Source organism: Strix aluco, chromosome 18 (assembly GCF_031877795.1).
Source record: "Strix aluco isolate bStrAlu1 chromosome 18, bStrAlu1.hap1, whole genome shotgun sequence".
Lineage (NCBI taxonomy): Eukaryota > Metazoa > Chordata > Aves > Strigiformes > Strigidae > Strix > Strix aluco.
Genome location: NC_133948.1, coordinates 13,686,556 through 13,706,581, shown reverse-complemented (window position 1 = coordinate 13,706,581; position 20,026 = coordinate 13,686,556). Strand labels below are relative to the sequence as shown.

Below are 20,026 nucleotides of genomic sequence, written 5' to 3'. Positions count from 1 at the left end.
GGATTCATTCTGATTTCCATCGGTGGAACATCTGGTACTTTGTGCTCATGTCCCTGGTTCAGTTTAAATCCACAGCCCTGTTCTGACAGAGGGGCTCTGAACACCTGGTATGTTTGCTGGTATCTAAGCTCTTCTGCTAGCACCTGTGTAACCACTTGGAAAGCCCATGTTGCTTCTTGCTTTGCATCCATCTATACATCCTGAAATGGCAATCAGAGGGGAGAGAGGTAGAAACACCTATTGGGTCATATTGTTCATCCTCTTTTTTCCCCGTTCCCACTTTGTACCTGATCAATTCACTTTTTGTTCAGGAGATTCTGGCCTTTTAAGTCTCCAGTCAGTGGAGAATTGAAACACGTTCCACCCTTCTCAGGCCAGCAGAGCTTGTGGGGAGGATTTTCCTGCTTATTCATTGTAAAATCGCCTGTGCTTCATTGTATAGTCTCATCTTTCCTGGGCTGCTTACTGCCAGGCTCTCGTTTGCCCAACAGGAAGGAGCAGAGGGACGGTGTGCTCGGGCCCCACCAGCACCCTGTCAGTGCTCTGGGGAATGGGCCAAGGGGTGGGCAACAGTCATAGGATCCCAGATATTCAATAAAGGAGAGCAAGTGTATTTTCTCTTTATGCTCATCCTCGCAGACCCCTCATGGTTAGGGAGTGTTATTTTTCAGATGCTCCCCAGGATGCCCATAAGAGAGCTGAGGGGGAAAGGTGGGCAGTCAAGGTCCAAGATTAGGAGCCTCTATCAGATCTACTGTGGTCTGGCATCTTCTGCATCACTATCACAAACTACAAGTGATCCAGCTGTAACAGATCGATTTGATGATACGTGGCAGAAGCACAGGGAACCCCAAAAGATATGGGGGCTTCTCTGCACTAGCTGTGTGTAGCACCTGATGATACTTGTCCTCAAAACTGAAGGTCCTTTCTGCCCTTTTCAGCATGAGCATTTCTTTCTGTGCTTCTAAAACTTTCTCTGGCTTTTTTGGCAATTGCCCAGCAATAGGGTGCACGTCCCTTGTATCCCACCTCCGTGTGTGAGCAGAGCTCCTGCTGCGGTACCTGCCCTCCCGGCACTCCTTACTGCAAACTTCAGGCTAACCTTCTGCCCCGTGCTCTCTCTGGGACTAATAATATATTTTTACTGGATTTTGGATAAAACCACAATTGAAGAATCTGGATTTTGAATAATTGTTCAGCCACTTTTCCCTGAATTTAATCCTCACAAATAATTGTGTGCTCTTTCTCTGTCCTTTCTTTCTGCTTTCCTCTGTCTTCTTTTTCCCCTTTTTTTAATCCTCTCTTGCCTTTCATGAGTTCCCTTAACTGGGTAGCATCTGCCAATTTTATTAATGGGCTGTGTAATCCATTTACAGGGTCATTAATGAAAATATTAAATAAGGCCAGACCTAACAAAAGATCCTTGGAGTACTCTGCAAGATACCTCCCACAAGTGTAATACTTGGCTTACTGCCTTGCTGGCAGGTTTGAATCCACAAAGCAATGTTCATATTATTATTATTATTGTTATTATTATTGGCACTAGGTGATAACTAGAAATCCAAGCCAAACCCTGGGTTTTGCGGTGATAGGCATGGTGCACATATGCTCTGATTATTTATTAGAAAACAGCAGAGTCATAGTGTGATGGGGGTCCTGGTTTTGTCCAACAGCTACGTGAAGAAGAGACAGTTACTGGTCCCAGGGTGGTTACAGCATGAAAAAAGGGACGTAAATGAAGGATGGGAAGGGTAACAGCGAGATCAAGGACGCTGCCAAAGGCTTTGCCCTCTGACAGTAGCCATGCAATAGTCCACACTGCCTCCCAGTCAGATAGCACTTGTCTCCATCTGCTTGATTTTACCTTCCCCATTAAAGTGTGCAAGTGCTGGGTGCCTCATGACCAGTTTCCACTGCCCAAAATTGCCATTTTTGTAGAACAGCAAAATCCTGTATCTTGAGGGGGGGGACGGGACCAGAAAGTATATAAACCAGCCTGTGTCTTCTGGAGTGCTACTGCTCAGCAGAGAAGCTGAGTGCCTGATATAAAATATAATCAGAGGGGATTCAACTGACCTACCAGCACATCGCAAGCACCATCAGTGCTTGTTTCTGCTGACCTGTTACGCAAATGAGTGTTCAGGTTGATTTTCCGATTTCCGAGTAGATCTCCAGTCGCTCCTCTGATGAAGGGGTTGAAGAGGCGAGCACAGCGTACAGTAGATGGTAGCACAAAGCCGTAGGTAATCTGGAGAGAGAGCAGAGGGGGAATACAGCAAAATACCCGATGAAAAAGGTTCTGGTGGGTGATTTTCTGCAAGAAAAGTGAATTTTCAGAGCTACTTATAGCGCTGGGAGCTACCCAGCTCCCAGTCAAAATCCCACCTTTCAGGTTTTGAAGAACTAACGCTAAATAAGATAAATGCTTGTATATGTAAAGTGTGTATCAGATGTGTAAAGAGGTATTTGTGTGCACACACCCACAGATCTTTACTGCGGATTATTTTCATACCAGCGCATATGTGGAGCCTCCGGGATGCTGCAGGTTTAAGGCCTTCAGCTGCATTTCAGGAGACCTACCGTAGTGCGCGTGCCTGTGTATAAGATACTTTTATATAGTCTCCTGTCCAGGTGCATTTTCCACAATGTGTATGCGTATACCAGAACTCCTGTGTGACTGTATAGGGAAAACAAAGTCTTTTTGTTACTTTGCAGCTTCGTCTGAGCAGCTTTCGGGACTCCCAACCTTGCAGCACTCCTTGCAGACCCTTAAGTCCAGGCAAAAAAACAAACAGAAAGGGTTAGGGGTTGAAGGAGGGGGGGAGAGGGAGACGTTTCTATTGAAAAGAAGAAATTTCTGACCATGTTAGTTTTATTGGCCTGGAGGAACCCTATAGATTAACAACCAGCAACCCCCCCCTCACAACACATATACACACACGCACTCCTTCACTGCCACCCACCCCCACTCCAACCCGGAGACCTTAAACAATCCGGTAGAAGGTGTGACTTCAAACTTGGTGGTAGGGATAAAGAGAAAGGAAGCCGGAATGTAAGCACTTGTGTGATGTGATTATTCCCAGAAATGCCTCGACATCTCCCCGCTGTCCCGGCACGGCTGCCAGCGGTGCCGTGGAGCTCCAAGCTAAGGTGCTGACCGCCGACTGCAGAGACACTGTGATACCTTATCGAGGAGAGGCATTGGGTCCCCTCGTAGTTACAAGCGGAAATAGGGCCCGTAGCCAGCCGAGCCTGCTGCCAGGGCCACTGCGGCCTCGGCATCCATGAGACCTCTGCCGAGCCCCTGCCTGCCGCCAAGGTAAAGGGGGGCTCCCCCAGGCCCCCCCCCCCCCACCCCCTGCCCCTGCCTGGGGGCTGCCCTTTGGCTCCCCTGGTCCGGGCTGCAGGGCCACGCCTGGGGTTGGCATCGATGGGATGGACACGAGTGGGGGCAGCTGTGATGGGAGAATGTGTGGGGATACCCCAGTGGGTGGGCATGGGTGGGCTTGGCCTGACGTACGTGGGGTGGACTCGATGGGGTGGACACGTGCTGGCTGTGGCAGGGGGGTGTTGAGGCCCCACCCGTGGGTGCGGAGGGTTTGGGGTGCGCTGACTGGGGCTGTGAGCACTTGACGGGTGCCTCTGGGCTCGCTGCCCTCCCTCCGGGTGTCTGAGTTTGAGGGTAGGTCTGGGGTAGGTCTGGGGCTGCCTCTGCCTCCACCGCTTTTGGATGTGAATGTGCCTAAAGATGCTCTGGTAGAACTTGCCTGGTCGCTTCCCAAATGCTTTAATATTCATTTGTTCACCTGAAATGATGCCTGGTTCTCCAGCTCTGATCCCATATGTTGGGGAGAAAAACAATAAGCTTATTCTCTTATATTTTTTCTTTCTTTATTTTATTTAAATGATTTCATTTACAGGGGAGGTGGAAGTGGGAGAGAGCTAATGTATAACAGGTGTTTTGATTTCATGTTACTCTTTGAAAAGCAAATCTTGCCATTTGGACCCCGTATTCACCCTTGGTTGGTGAAGAAAGTAATAATAGGAATTGTTTAGGAATTCATCAAAGAAAAACCCACCCCCTTTCCCCGCCTCCCCTTTCCTGCGCCGTCGGTGGGATCCGGCACCCCCTGATTATAGATGGCACAAAGCTTCGGGTTTGGGTTTTTTAAATTATTTGGTTTTGGTCCGTTTTGTTTTCTAAGACGCTGTTTGGCGATGTGAGTTAGCAGCTTGTCATGGAGGGTGAGGGGCTGGCTCTTCCCTCCCCGTGGCTGCGAAGGACGGGGCGAGCAGGGGGATGCGGCTGCGGCTCCGCGGGTGCGGAGGGCAGCTCTCCCGCGGGAAGCGCGCAGCCTCCGCGGGTGGCGGGGTGAAGGGCAGGCAGGATAGGGGCTCGAGGAGCCGGAGGACACACGCATGTGTTTAGAAAACTGCTACCGAGCAGCGCCCGGCCCTTTCGGGGCTCTGTCCTGTATCTCCGCCTTTGCCGCTGCTCATGTCCAAGAAGTAGCTCAGCATAAATACATATATTTCTTTTCTATTTCCGCCTCCCTCCCACCTCGAAAATAATGAAAACCATGATTCATATAAACCACGGCCGGGCCGCCCCGTGCTCCCTGTGTCAATCGAGGGGCGCAAAATGCGCCTGGACAGGGTCTGCGGGCTGAGGTTGAGCAGGGTCCGAGGTGTGGCCCCCACGGCTGCGCGCCTCTGGCCCCCAGGAAAAAACCCCGGGGACACGGGGACGAATAAAGGTGTTTTGTTGTTTGGGTTTGTTGTTTGTTTGTTTGTTTGGGGGGGTTTTGTTTGTTTGTGTTTTTTTTTTTTTTTTCCCCCAGTGAATGCGTTCTCTGCCGGGAAAAGCGCGTTTCGATGATTTTCTTGTTGCCCGAGAGCTTGAAGATGCCTCCTTGCCCGTTCACAAATTCGTAAAAACTAAAAGCGGTGGTAGGGCTGAGGTAGATCGGTACACGGGGAAAAATAATGTCTTTACACTGGGGTGATTTGGAGTAAAATCTGTGATTGGAGAATTAACATCGAGTTGGTAACGTGACAGTAACGATTCCACCACCCCGGGGTTTTTCAGGGCTAGTTTTAGGACGGGGTTTTAAATGCGCCTAAAATGCGAGTAACTTTTGGCTTGTATTAGTCCAGGTCAGGGTAAAATGGATTCAGGATCCTAAATGATGTCCACTCCCCAAATCAACAAAACTAAACAAATATTTGGCAATTCAAAGAGCCCGATCCTGCAAATCGGTTTCACGGCTTGTTTTGATGCTTTGGGAAACCCGTGGGTAAACGCGTTTCTGTGCACAATTATTTGGAAAATTTTATTTCTCCTGCCTGATGCCGCTGTGGGTGCTTGTGCAAAAACTAACTGCCGGCTGCCATTGCTGCCTGCTCCAAGAAGATATATTTTCCTGGAGCTCAGGACAATTTTCTCCATCCTTCTCTTTGCGAGGCTGCTCCATCCTGCAGAAACCCCTGCTAATTTGTCCGACCGATCTTAATATTCAACACGAAGCCGAAGGAATGAGCCGGCTCATTCTTCCTTCGGCTTTAAAGGCTGTTTCAAAGCTTTGATTTGAGCGCAGGGTGGTGGGAGGGAGCTCTCCGCACCCCTGTGGAGGAGGCAAGGAGGAAATCAGAAATGAAACATCTTCCCTCCGAGATGGAGAAAGTCCTGCGAAAACTCTCCAGACACTCACACCCGCCCGGGAGCTCTCCCTGGCAAAAAGCGCGGCCGTGATTTCTTCAGCAAGTGCATTGCGAGAGCTCTCCGGAGCAGGAGATATTCGGGGTTTAAATTATGGGGACAGGAAAAAAAATAAGTGTTTTCTGTCTGGAAAGCAGGGAATTCGCCTCCTTTTCCACAGGCAAAAAAAAAAAAACCAAAACCAACAACAACTTTTTGCTCTTGTGTTGAAGCCGTTGTGATTTATCTCTCGAGCGGCTCTGATTTCGTAGCGATCGCGATGATGGTTTTTAATCCCAAACCTAACTGTAGCCGGGCTTTGCCCGAGGCCAGACAGCTTCTTTCCCTCTCAGCCTGGTCCCGCGTCTGCCAAGAAAATGGGTGCCTCGCGAATATTATCGACAAACCGCTTTATTTTCCCCCAAACCCCAAAGGTTCAGTGATTCTCTCTAATGCCCCCCCACCCCCCCGCATCAAACCCAACCCAGCGCCACCGTTAAACCTGGATTTTCTGGGAGTGACTTCGGGCGCGATTTTGGGGATTTTTCTCCCTTTTCCGTATTTTTAGAGGAAATCCTTTTCTCTCCCATTAGACACACATAGACACCCCTGAATTCCGCCCCCCCCCCCCCCTTTTTGGCTGGGGAGAACAGCGTAATTTAAAAGCCGCCGTGCGCAGCCCGAACAATAGGAGCCGTAAACTGAGACTATAAGAAAGTTGTCGGCAGGGACGTAGGAACCACAAACACGTTTTTTTTTCCCCTAACCATACAATGTGGAAACTCTTAAAGGGCGCTATCTGTAGACATCTTGCAATCACTGGTCTTCCTTGTCATCTGAAGGAGAAAGGGGAAAATATATTAAGTGAAGACACACTTTAAAATTACTTATACATTTTAAACATGCTGGCAAAGGGAACTGCCTGATAAACTCTTGCCCAGATTTCCTTTTTCTAGGGTAAATTATTTCAAGTTGTTACACAAACATCTCCCTCGTCTCTCCTCCCCCCCCCCCCCCCCCCCCTTTCCCGGATTTAATTCAAACGAAAACAAGCTCCTGCAGCCCTGCAAACAGCCCGGCCTTGGGACAATGGCAGGGCCGGTCCTGTAGCCACGAGTGGGTGCAAACACCCTCCCCAGGTGGTTTTAGGCGGGGGGTAAAATGAGAATGATGATTTAAGTCGATTAAAATGCTTAATAACGACCCGGCATACCGCTTGGTTTTGCAGCCAGGTGGGAGCGGAGCTGGTCCCGGCCGTGCTTGGGCCGGTTCCCCCGAGCCGAAATTGCCCAAAAGCAGTCGGGGCAGCAAATTATTTCCCTCCTAACGAATTTCCTAGCCTGGATTCCTGTGCCTGACGGCGAGGGCTTCAGCCAAGAGCACGTTGCCGCCTGTAAAGCCGCCAGCTCCAACCAAGTCCAGCGGTGGAGGTTTGGCCCCGGAATAAGCGGCGCAACTTTCCCACCGTGCGATCGCGCTCCCTGGCTTTACAAATGGGATTTAGGTGGGAGAGAAGAACGATGTTAAAAGGAAGGGACGCTCTGGCGATTTATTTGTGCTTTTTTTTAAATCAGGGATAATATTAGGCTTTTTCTTTTTTTTTTTTCCTTTGTTAATAAAAACGGGGAAAGGCGCGGGATTTGGGATAGAAACAGGGCAGGAGGATGCGCTGCCCGGTCGGGGATATCCCTTTGTGGAGGGGGGAAAATGGGGCAGGAAGGGATGGAGGCACTGCTGCGGCTTCTCACTGTCGGCGGGAGGAAGGATCCGGCCCCGATCCGCGGCCCGGACCCACGGGGGGGTGGGGGGTGCCCCCAAGGCAGGACGGGCCGCCCGGCCCGGCCACACGCTCGGGGGGGTGGGGAGGGAGGCTCGGGGTCTGCTTCGGGTCTAAAACCGTGTGGCAGGATCGGGCCCTCCTTTGCCAGCGGGGTCTCCTGCCGCCCCCCCGCACTGCCAGCATCTTCAAACGGCGTCCATCGGACAACCTGAGGGTAACGGGGGGAGAGGGGGGCTTTTTTCTTTTTTTTTTTTTTTTTCCTCCTAAGTCTCTTTCAAGCTGAATTTATGTTTGTGTGATGAAATGCCCCTCTGTGTTTAACATTCCCAATGATCATTTGTTTCCTTAGCTCCATTACTCCTTTATGAGAGCGCCTTTCGCCCGGGCATGTTTAATCATAACCGCTTACGCAATATTTTCTTTGGGATAGATTCACTCAGCCTTATTACATATCAATTATTTCCTTACAACTTCGTTCCACACCAGCTGCTTTGTTATCTGGGCCTGCCACCCCTTACCCCCCCGGTGTGTGGTGGGAAGGGAGGGAGACGTTTGTTTTTCCTAGGATAAAATACTGCTAATAATAATGCAGATTGAGTGGAAGGAGAAGGGGGAAGAGGCGGGGGGGGAGCAGCCCCGCAGCCGGCTGGGCTGGGGATGCGGTGCGGCCGGGGATGATGCTCTGCGTTGCCGGGGGCTGCATCTCCCTGGCACAAGCAGGATCACTGCGGGTCGGGGTCCCCTTCCCCACCCCAGGGGCTCCCTCCCCGCAGTGTGTGGGGGGGTGTGTGTCTCCCCGTTTCCCAAGGCTCCAGGACGCTGCGTTTTTGCGCCCTATTTTGGAGTTTCTCCACCGTGTCTGCGCCTCCCAGGCTTCGTGCTGGCGCAGAGGAGAGACTTTCTGCTTTACAGTTCCCCGGGGGACCTTTACCCACCCTCCCGCCGTCTCCTCCGGCAGCCACCCTCCTGGAAAGGACATTTAGAGTCGATTCGAACTTCCCCCCGCCACCCCCCACCCCGGTTTGGTTGTCAAATAATTTCAGTGTAAGTTTTATCGTGATTCTACATCGTAAACACGCTGCCAGGCTTGGCTTCTCTCTTTCTCCTCTTTCCGATCCCCCCGGGATGGGCTCCCCCCGCCGCACCCAAGGGAGGGGCAGCGGGGCTCTTCGCCCGGGTCCTGGCTGGCGGGGGCAGGAGGGAATAACCCCTTGTAAGTGGGGACAACCGGGAGTCTCGGGGTCCCGGCAGATCCTGCACCCCCGGTCCTCCTTCCTCGCCCTCTGCTCTTTACTCTTCCTGCTCCAAAACTCGAGCGGCAGCTTTTTGTTTCCCATCTGGGGAGTCCGCAGCACAGCCCAGATTTCTTTTCTTTTTCACTTTTTATTTTATATTCCCCCCCGATGCCAAAGAACCCAAGATCCTTTGGTTAAGCTGTGTCTTTATAGGGGAAATATATATATTCCTTTATGTGGGCTATAAAGCCGTGCTGGGGAAGTGAGAGGGGCTGATGTGTTTTGGAGCAGTCCTGGTTCACGCACAATCGTGACTTGCTGTGACAGGGACCCTGAACAACACCGTCACCATGACACGAGCAAAGCTGGGGGGCGTGCAGGTATGGAGGGTGTCAGGCGTCCGGGCAGATATGTTGTGGAATTGGGGGGTTAATGCTGAATTTCCTGGCTCTGGAGAGCTGGTCTCTCCATCATCTTTACGCGCGCACACGTATATGTGAACAGATGACTTGGCACCAGCGAAAAACACTTAAAATAATGCCTCTGCCTCTGGCCAGGCCTGTGTAAATATCTCACTCTCCCACATGCCCGCCTAGCTTTTCCTGATGCTGCGTTACTTGATCACAAATACATAATTTGCACGAGTGTGTGTATACACAGAACCGCTTTGATCTTGGCGCAGAAATGCCCCCCCTCGCCTTTGGAGGGGCTGCAGCCCCAAGAACAAAAGCAGAGAATAAAAATGGTCAAATAACACATTTTCAAATGGGAAGCGTGTGTCGGCTTCCTCGAGTGGTTCTGGCACTTGGAAGGGGGGGGGGGGGAAGAGACTTTATTGAACATATAAATTTAAACTTAGTTACCGCTAACAGTTGCCTTATAAAAGGGGTCCATATAACCCACATCTTTTTTTTTTTTTTTCTTTCTGGAGTCCCTAGGCATGTTTCCCAGTGCACCCGATCTCTTGGCAGCGCCGGCCTACAAGGAGCGGGGCTGGCTGTGGGCTTTTGCAGGGGGAGATGTTTATTTTTCAGTCATTGTTGGCTCCCTCCCCTGGATTATTTTACTGCTGCAGATTTAAGCCTTCTACTTATTTCTTGATTCTCTGGCAGAGCTTTCCACGAGTGCTCCCAGCTCTGTGCTTTCTCCCTTCGCTGTGTCTCGGGGTGGTGAAATTACAGGGTATGAGGGAAATGTGTAAATTATAGGGTTTATTAAAATGTAGGCGAGCGTGGCTCTCTAGGCGAAACAGATGCAGGATGGCTTGAAGTCAGCCGGCCTGACAAACTGCAGAGCAGGGAGGCAGGGGAATCATTAGAGGGACATTTCCCGCAGGGAGAGAGGAAGCGGCCCTGGGGTGGAGGGGGAGGCTCTCCCTCCAGAAGCCCCCCAAAAGCAGGGCAGATTCCCCCTGGGTAGCGCCAAGGAGGTTGGTCCCAGCGAGCCGGAAGAGGCCTCTGAGTGCTCAGCCCCTGCACGCTGCATCCCCTCACTCCCAACCCCCGGGGGGGTCCCAGTGCTCCCCAGAACTTCCCCTGCCCAGCCACAGACCTGGCCTCAAAGGTTATGATTTATTTAGGCTGAAGCATAATTCTCAGTTTATAGTTTGGCTTCTCTGATATTAACCTCAGCCGCTTTTGTGTTAATCTTAGGGATGATGAAGGGACTTTCTGTGGCAGGAGAAAGCTCTCAGAAGGATGTTGGGGTTTGGGCACTGAGACTCCCTTTTTCTCCTTCCCCTCCCTGCAAGGAAGAACAACTGGCAAGAAACAAGGCTGTGATATAAATACAAAGTGGGTAGAGGGAGAAAAAAGGTCCTGGATGAGGTGGTCTTGGTGCTGCCCCTGCCCCCAGCTGTGCACCCTGCAGCAGGGGCTCAGAGTCCTGCCAGTGCCTGGGAGATGGAGGTGGGTAAAGCAGGCTGAGATGCCACCAGGAGGGTGAAGGCTCATGGCAGGAGCCTCTCCAGCTTTCCCTGAGGTCAGGTGGAGAGTGGGTGTCTCCTTGGCAGGGCTGAGATACACTGTGCATCCAGCACCCTGCTGTGTTCTTGGGAGCTGTTGTCATCCTCACAAGAGGGCAGACAGATCTCATGTGGTCCCTTCTCCTCTTATCACAGGACCCAAGGGCTGACCCACACTCATACCATCACCCTTTTGATCATTCTCTTTGTTGCTGCTTCTCCACAGACCCAAAATTTGATGGAGAAGGTTGTCTTGAAGATAACTACTTAGCCATAAGTGACCTCACACAGCACGTCCTTCCACACCTGGGCCCATGATGTCCCTATAGCAGTATTTGCTTTCACAGAAAGACATTATGAAAGCAGGCTATGCTGTTTAGCTGCCTGGATTAGACACTTCAGCATGTGGCAGCAAGGCTTAAAACAAGGTAGCAAGCCAGGCAACTCTGCTCAAACTACTAGGATGTCCTCTGTGGATCCTAAATAGTCCAAGGTAAATAGTTTGAGCTTTGCTAGCAGCATTACACTTACAGTCTCTCTGAGAATTTTTATCAGCCCTGCTGTACTGCAAGAAGCAGAGCACAGCCTCTGAGCTGCAGAAAGTCATACAAAATCTCACATGGAAAGATCTTGCAACTCTTTTAATCCCACAATATCGATTGCTACCATAAAAGGTTCTGTAATGGGAATTCTGGGGATGTTCTCTCCTATCCATCAAACTAACCCAACTGAGCCTTTTTGCACCACGCTTGCTTCAACACCTTGTGGAGCTGATGAAGTCTTCATTTATTCATGTATTTTCTGTTTGTTTTGGAGGGTGTCAGATCTTGGCAGAGCAGCAAAAAGCAGACAGGAAGGTTAACAAAGGAAAGCATTATTTACTAATCCCTTCACACACTCCACTTGAGGTAACTAAAACATGATAATAAAAAGAGTAATTAAGAAGGGCATTGAAGTATTTATTCAACTCTCCAAGAGCCCGGTTTGGGGATCTCAACCAGCCTGTTATGTTTACCATGATGTGGCCGTCATCCCCTCCTGCTGCTTGGTGTGTGAATCAGTGAGAAAGGCTGCCCTCCTCTCCCTCAGCCTTTCTTGGTTTTACAGCATTGGTTGTCAGTCTTGGATCTCAATTTATGGCCTGCAAACTCTTCTATAAGCTCATTTGCTGTTCTTCCTCTCTTTTTTTTTTTTTTTTTTGTTTCTAACTACTACATTAATTTAAGAGGAACATGTGGAATAGGAAATGGTCCTTACCACAGCTCTGGGAGAAGTCATCTGAGTGGAAGAAGAGACAGGTCTAAGATAGTAGAGACTGGAAAAGCATCTGGATTTTAAATAATAAGGATATGGAAGAGCTCAGATTGAATAGTGAGAAAGGGAAAAGAGGTTATGTCAGCAGGGAACAGGAGGAGAGAGCCTCCTTGACGAGCTCAGTTCCTTCTCTGGGGAAGTCTTTGCTCTCGACAGATGCAGAAATCAGTGAGAGCTTCATTTTCTCATTCAGTGAAGTTTCCTAGCTAAAATGGCTTTGAAAGACAAGCAGATTTGCAAATAAAGGACTGTCAAAACCAGCTTCTTGGTTCAGAGTTCTCTCTCTTTCAAAATAGGAATGGGAGTCAAAAAAGGCTGGTGGTTGAATGGAAATGTGCCTAATGTGATGTGGAGAGAGCTTATGCACTCAACAGTTGTATTCTCAGTGCAAATGGGGGCTTTTGCGCTGTTTGATATTTCAGCAAAAGCTGAAGAGGAAATGAAGCAAACCCGTCTGCCTTTCCAGAGGGAATTTTGCAGTGTGCATGCTAGAAATATCTCCTTCTTTTCCCTTGGACTTTGTGGCTATTTTTATGTTACCTTAGATCGTGTTCCTGAGTTCTTTGATTGTTACTTCTGGGGTGTTATTATTATTCCTAATAGTATTTGCTTTCTATTTTTGACTGTTGACTTGGTTTTTTTAATGATTTTTTTTTAAACAACAAAGTTGCCTCTTCTCTTTAGCTGCTGGCTCAGCCTGGGGGGAAGGAGACCTTTGCATAAATGTCTATACTTTGCCTCTGTTCTTATCTCAACCATACATAATTCTTCCAGTGCTCTACTGATTTCTGAGACACACACAATGTGGTGAGTGCAATGCTCATTCCTCTGTGTAGAGGACCAGGGGAGTGGGTTCATGTGTTTGGAAACATCAGGACAGCTGGCCAGGCAGTAGCTATCAAGTGTGAGGGTGATTAACTGAATGGAGGCCTGTAGACTGGAGCAGCAGAAGTACTGGGCTGTGAAGATGGAAGAAGGCAGGTGTCAAGTGTTGGCTCTCAGCTGCACACGGAGTTTGTTTTATTCCATGATCTAATGCCCAGGCCAGTCCCCCCCTAGTACCGAGCTTAGATGTTCCCCAGCTAATGAACTAAACAAAGCAAAGGTGCCAGCTGAGGAGTCTGGTTAAAATTGTCCTGTTAGAGCTTTGACTGTGCTCGTAGGATGTGTAGACAATATTCCTGACCGATGTAAACATCGAGAAAAGAGTGCAAAAGGCTAGTTGTGTGCGGGAGGCAGTGATAAAACAGGTGTTATTCAGTGGGAGGGAGATCCTGCCTTGCTACCGAGCAGGTCTGAGCTGCTGCTGCTGAAGTCAAGTGGCTTGGACAGTTGCCTGTGCTCTCTGCTTCCCTGGGCTGCTCCTTCTGCTACAGATGGATCCATCAGGCTCTGACTCTATTTCCACTCCTGTGCCAGCCTTGGCCATCTGTGTCACGTTCCAGAAGAAGAAAAAGGTCACATGACTCACCCATGGTTTCTCTCTTGTGCTGTCTGCCTTTGAAGTTACTGCATTTTGATCATCAAATCCACTTTTGCTGCAATGGTTTGTGGGTTCAAAGTGTCTCAGCAGCAGATCTGTTGTCACAACAATTTTTTGCTTCCATGGGACAGAGGCAGTTGTCCCTGCCTGGGTAGCTCTTGCCAAACTGTGTGTCTTGCCTGGTTGAGGTGGGCTTGGAAGGATGTGAAGTTTGCTATCTCAGAGCAAAACCGGAGTGACAGCTGGCACATGAACTGGGCACCAGGCGCAAGTGTTGTGTTTACAAGTGTGCATATGCCAATATGGGTATTCGCCATGTACTTTCTGTCTAAAAATGCCTTAGTCCATTTTAATGATCCCTGTTGAAATGAGCAATGTGTCTCCCTTCTGTCTACTGCTGTGCCTTCAGCTCCTCTTATAGCCACTTGGGACTCGACATCTATTTTATATACAGAGACAGAAAAGACTAAAGGATTTTATTGTGCGATACAGGGAGGATGGATTGAGATGGGAGCCCTGAGAATTCCCAGCCAAGGCTCGATGGAGGTGCAAATGAAGCAAAACTGAAGCAGGCTCTTTGCAGGGAGGGATTGCTGCTGGTGGGATAGCAGTAACAGTGGTACTGGCTTTTCCATTTGAAAGGAAGAGCAAGGATGTGGGAAGGGAAGAGGTATATGAGTCCACTCTGGGAGAGCTGAGGCTGAAAGGAGGCCCCAGCATGAATTCTTCCCTTCCCACTAACTTAGAGCGTTTTCTCTATTCTGTACAGAACGTGATACTCTCTTAGGAGTGACCCTGCTGACCTCCCGCCTCCTGATAGGATGGCGAGTAAGTGAGTGCAAAATAAATGGCAACAAATAGACCTTTTCAAAGAGAACGAGGGAAATAAATCAGGTTATTCTGGTGCGGCATTGACAGCATGTCAAAACAACTCCCCAAAGCGTGAAACTTGGCTGGGGAATGGTAATTCCACTGCCATGATACTTACATGCCAGATGTATGGCTTATCATCATGTCTGTCTGTCTGTCTACCTGTCTGCCTACCTGTTGTTACTGTATCCATTCTTTAAGCACACATAAGCTATTTATGATCTTATCTCCAGTTCTGGAGCGGGAAGTGGGATCTAAATGTGTGAGAATTACTCGGGGAGGAAAGTCTGCTAGATTGTAGTAGTTGGTGACTCAAAGTAGCAAAATAATCTGCTAGTCAATGCTGTATTAGATTGATGGCTATATCTTACTTACTGCAGAAGCTCTGCCATCTTGCTGAGACACATAGATACCAAGGCAGGTGGGTGATAGCAAGAGTGTAATGGATGCTGCCAACTCAAGCTGGTACTCAAGGCTAGTATTATCCAGATCACTTTTCCACCTTTCTAAAGAACAGTGACAAACAGATCTAGCGCTTGTCCTGCCAGAAAAATGCATTGCATCGTATTCTGCTGAGACCAAGCCTTCATAATGCACACAGAAAATCACTGCTCAGTAATTCCACCAGGAAACTGAGAAATGAAATCCAAACATGATGAACACCTCCAAAGCCCTCAACATTGATCTGTGCTGATCAGTAAGAGCTGATGAACGAGGTGTAAGAAATTAGGCTGGAGAGCTCCACACCCTCTCCTATGTGGTTCTCTGGACACACATCGCTGAACTTGCTGTGTACAGGAGTCTTTGAGAGGGAATGCATTTGTGGATTTCATGCCTGTGAGCTTCATGGTTACCCCAGTATGAGCAGAATAAAGAAGGCTTAGAAATGCTGATGAAGTTAGTTAGTATACTGGAACATTCCTGTAGATTTCTATAAGTTCAGAAAAACTGTAGAAAATTATACTCCCTGGTAATTTCCAGGGCTAAAGTCTGAGCTCACTTCCAGTAGTGCAGCTGCTGTAAATTTATACTAATTAGCAGTAGTCTGAGTAATTTGGGGAGTAGTTAACGTTTTGGCATTTGTATGCTTGTTTGTTTTTCTCTTTGGAGGATTAGGGGGAAATATATCTGTGCTGCACATTGGATCTGGTAGCAGGAGGGGGTGTTTCTGTTGCCAGTTTCAGACCAGATTTCCCGGCTGTGCAGAGCGTGTTTGTAGAAGTGGAGCTCAGGACATGGCCAAGGACTTGAGCACACAGACCCCTTTGATCCCAAGCAAGCCCTATGGCTTAGCACCAACAGTTCTGTCCATTGGGTATTTTGTGTTTCTGGAGGAGATCTCGAAGCTGTCTGTGCTCTCTCTAGGCGGGGAAGTGTGGGGGTCTAAAGGAGCGTGATGTGCTTTAAACAAAATCACTGCTGTCTGTGAGAGACGGGTGAGACATGAGTAGCAGAAACATCCAGATATGAGCTTCAGGATGATGCCTCATCCAAAAAGTATTCCTGGTCCACAGGCATTGTTTTTTGCCTAGGCTGAAATGTAGCAATTTAGGACTGAGTTGCTATGCAGGATGTCACTTATTTCTGTTACCTTCCACTCTTGGAAATGACCAGGGCAACAGCAGCATCTGTCCCATTTTGTCTGCATGGAGACCTTAACATAACTAGGGATGAAACATATACCCGAATATGTACCCTTGTGTCACAACGTGGGAGGCATCGTGCTGTGCCTCTTCATGCCCTGTTTGGTGGCAAAGATCTTGTATTTAACATGGATGGGTTCTGTCCTGGTCACCTGTTCTGTAGAAAACTCAGCTAAGGTCAGACTCACAGTGCTAAACTCATCACATGTATTCATCGGGGCTAAGAGATCTAAAAAGTAGATACTTCATTCAAACTGGTTGTTGAGGTTCTCTGTTATCAGTGGACGGGCAGGGGCAAGCCATCCCTACTGTTGCAGAGTGATGTGATGACTAGATAAAACCCTTTTCTTTTGACTTCAAAGGGAGCCTGGGGTAACCAGGGTGGTCTAAATGCCTAACTGAGGTGGTGTGAAGGAGGGAAGGGTCCTGTGCAATCAGTTAGTAGCAAGACGGGAGCAGAGCCCAGGCTTCATAATTTCCCATTCCCAGGACTTCTACCTTGTTTATTAACCTAATATCCTCTATCAGCTTGGTTTATAAGCATCACACATCAAATAAGAGAAAGGGGAGATGTCACATGTGACTACGCTGGAGGTGTAATTGCCTTGTAGCTGGATGTCAGAGCCCTGCTACTGGAAGATAAGGGAGGGGTGACAGAGCATGAGGAAGGACCACCTGCCTCATCGAGTACAGGCACTCGCAATTACAGGTGACCATGTAATAGCCGCTTAATCCAGAGGGGTCCCCAGAACATCCACTGCATACGCTGCAGGCCATAAAACACTTCCCAACACCCTATAACAAATTTAAGACCGTTAGTACAAAAGACCAAAAGCCACAAAATCTCAAGCATGCAGGAGAGATCAAGGGCATTGCCAGTGTCCCGGGTCCCGGCAGTAGCTGGGAAATTGTTAGGTGAAAATGTCCAGATGATCTTAGGAAGTGGACCATGGCCCACCCTACAGAGGAAAGCAAGAAAACCTTACCAGTCCCTGCCAAATCTGACCCAAGGGGAAATTCTTTCCTGAATACAGGCCAAAACCCAAAGTAATTGCACATGTACTCTTTAAAAATGGATTTTATTTAGGAGAAACACATTGTCATCATCATCCTGTAAACTGCGCCAAATGTGTGCTAAGGACTTCCCGTAGAAGGAGAAATGGAAAGGCTTCAGTTTTTTGCAGAAATGCTGCAATGAGTGAGGTACCTCCATCCCACCACAACCTGACTGGTGCTAGATGGAGGACCCTCTGTAGATACCCCAGGTTTCTTGGGGAAAGAGGCATTACTTAGCTGGAGTTGCTGTTTTTTCTTGCCAGAGTCCCCAGACAGCTGTGGTATATTGGATTTATGGCTTATAATCAATCTCAGTCTTTTGAAAACAAGACAAAGCTTTTTGGAGGGTTTACTCAAGGTCCTGGCCTGAGGAACCTTGCCTAGGGTTGGTACATCCATTGTGGCTGATTTAGCATAAATCAGCTACTCTCTGACTCCAAGGAAATTCTCTGTGATGTACAGGGTTTGTAAGTACCACTTAAATCCAACTAACAGAATCAGAAGGACTTGTTCTCTTCCGTTTCCTGTAGTCCCAACCCAGTTTCTCTCTTTTCCATCTCTTTTCCCTTTGAGTCGACTTTCTGTTCTCAGTTATGGCAGCAGTTGCAGTGAGAGCTATCTAGGCTGCAGTTTAACCATGTCCATAGGAGCAGATGGATTTTAGAGTGTTTGCCAGTAAAACTTACCCAGATTAGAGGGCTGCTGAGTTTCCAGCCTTACTAATGTAGCCAGCACTATGCTCTGGATAGAATTAAGAGAGGGTCTGGGAGAGGATGAATAGACGCCCACTTATTCTCTTACATCCTTTTGCAAAGTTATGTGATGCTAAAGCCTCTTATTTCCATGGCGGGTGAGCCCACCACGGGATCTCAAAGAGTACTCATCCTACCCAAGACCTTAGTACTAAGTGATGTCATCATGAAAGACATCAAACTACAGATAGGCACACAGTTGTTCAAAAAATGGCCCAAAATTGAACAGAGCAACTGGTCTTGGACTTCCTGTGTTCTTACCCAGGGTCTGAGACCCAGAGATCTTGCCTTTACCGGGTGAGGGGGATCAGGGCTGACACGACCACCCGCCCCAGGGTACTGCTCGGGGATGGTCTGTGAGCGTGGGACATGCCGCTGGCCCTGAGACCACACAGTGTAATAAGGACACTTATGCACTAGGGACTGCACAGACACCACTGAACCAGTTCAGAAGCCACAGAGTAGGATGAGCAATAGCTCTTGCTCCCAGGGTTTCAAAAAGCTGTCAGAAATGTAGGTATTTGCATCCCACTGAAATTTAAGTGGGCACCTAACTCTCTTGATCTTGTTCCGTGATTGTGTTGTGACAATGGTCATGCATGCAGGGAACTAATATCTCCTGCTCCGTGGGTGCTGTAGAGCTCTCCCAGGTGCAGCTATGGGAGAACAAGTTGGGACAGGGAGGACCCCAGCTAGGGACTTCCTTTGGGTGAAGTCTTAGCCCTGCAACCGTGGTGTTTGCCATGGGTGGATCTGTCCTCCCTGCTCCGTCCCGGTGACCTCGTCTCTGTTCTGGCTGTGCTGAGGAGCCTCTCTGGCCCCGGGAGGGTGGATCACAGGCAGCCTGGCCGGTGGTTGCTGTTTGGAATCCAGCAGCGTGCTGCTCCTCTGAAATCTGGTGGCAGAAAAGCTTTGGCAGAAGTAGTGCTGTGAGCAGCAGTGGTGTTTCCAGCATGCCTGGCTGACCGGCAGTGATGATCCAAGACAGGGCAACTGGTTCAAGCAGCCACAACTTCACGCTTCTTGCTGGCCCTGAATCTGCTCTGAGTGGACATCTCAGGGCCAGCCCCCTTCTGAATTCACTCTCAGGAAGCTCAGGCTGATTCCTGAGCATGACGAGCTTTCTGGCATCTTGGGTTTGATGGGAACCTTGCTGTAGGCCCCCTTCTCATGCCTGGAGAAAGCCAGGAGGAGTGTGGTCCTTGATCAGAGCTGGGTGCCAGCCCTCCTACCCACCAGACCCTTTCCCAGCTCCCACTGGCATTTCCTATGCAAGCTCTTGCTTGTCCAGTTGTTACAAAAAAACCCCTAAGATTTAATGACAGCTAACCTCTTAAAGTTGAAGAGCCAAGTGCTGCTGAGAGAGTGTTGCCATCTATTTTTTTTAATATGAGGATTTTATTTATATATATTAGGAAGGAGCAGATTAAAAGCAAAAGTCAATATTAAGTTAAACTGTGCATGAAAGAAATAAAAATAGCCCATGTTGCACTAGGTGGGGAGAAGAGGGCATTCCATTATTTCCTTTAAAAATTATATTTAAATGAAGGGTGAACTTGAAACTTTGATAGGGACTGTGTACACCCCCTTTGGAGACTGCTCCTGCAGAGCCAGGGCAGCATGGCTTTCCTCCCGATGATCATTTCCTAATTTGTGTGCCCTTTTTGCATGTGGGAAAAGCTCACTAAAAAGAGGCGTCATGGGACGTTTTCTGAAATATATCAAAATCAGCACCTACAGACAAACCCCCCCCCTCCTGCTGGAGGTTTGATTTGGAAACTGATGTGCTCCTCTTTGTTCCTCTCTCTGAGGGATGTGCTCAGGTGCCACTCCTGTTTCTGAAGATGCCATGGGGCCTTGGTCTGAACTTTAATAAAGCTCAGTTTCTTCATGTTTCAACACCTACTGAGCCTCAAGGCCAGATCTAGAGCACATTTGCTGGGATGTGGGTCCCGAATCACTGCATGGTGGCGCTGGATGTTCCTTATTCCCACAGGGCTTGGCCTTGCCCCACACTGCTCGCTGCAGAGGGTCCAATGGGATGTGAATGGCTGCTTCTCCTTCCAAAACCACTCAGGGGAAATAATACCAAAAAAGTCATGGAAAGACAAAAGACATGAGCACAAGGCAAAAAAACAAACCAACAAAACAAAACAACGAACTCCCCCAAAAAACTCCAAACCCCCACGTCCCTTCCTCTTCTCCATGATTTTGAGTGGATGGTTTAAAGCG

General features: G+C 48.8%; 1 protein-coding gene across 1 annotated transcript in view; it reads left to right on the top strand.

Moving 5' to 3' along the window:
* The first annotated feature begins 3,210 nt into the window (after window positions 1-3,210).
* TBX5 (T-box transcription factor 5) overlaps window positions 3,211-20,026 on the top strand; it is a 70,720-nt gene continuing 53,904 nt past the window's right edge. Inside the window, exon 1 of the mRNA XM_074844310.1 lies at window positions 3,211-3,319. The gene's annotated coding sequence lies outside the window, so the exon portion shown is untranslated. The remainder of the gene's footprint in view (window positions 3,320-20,026) is intronic.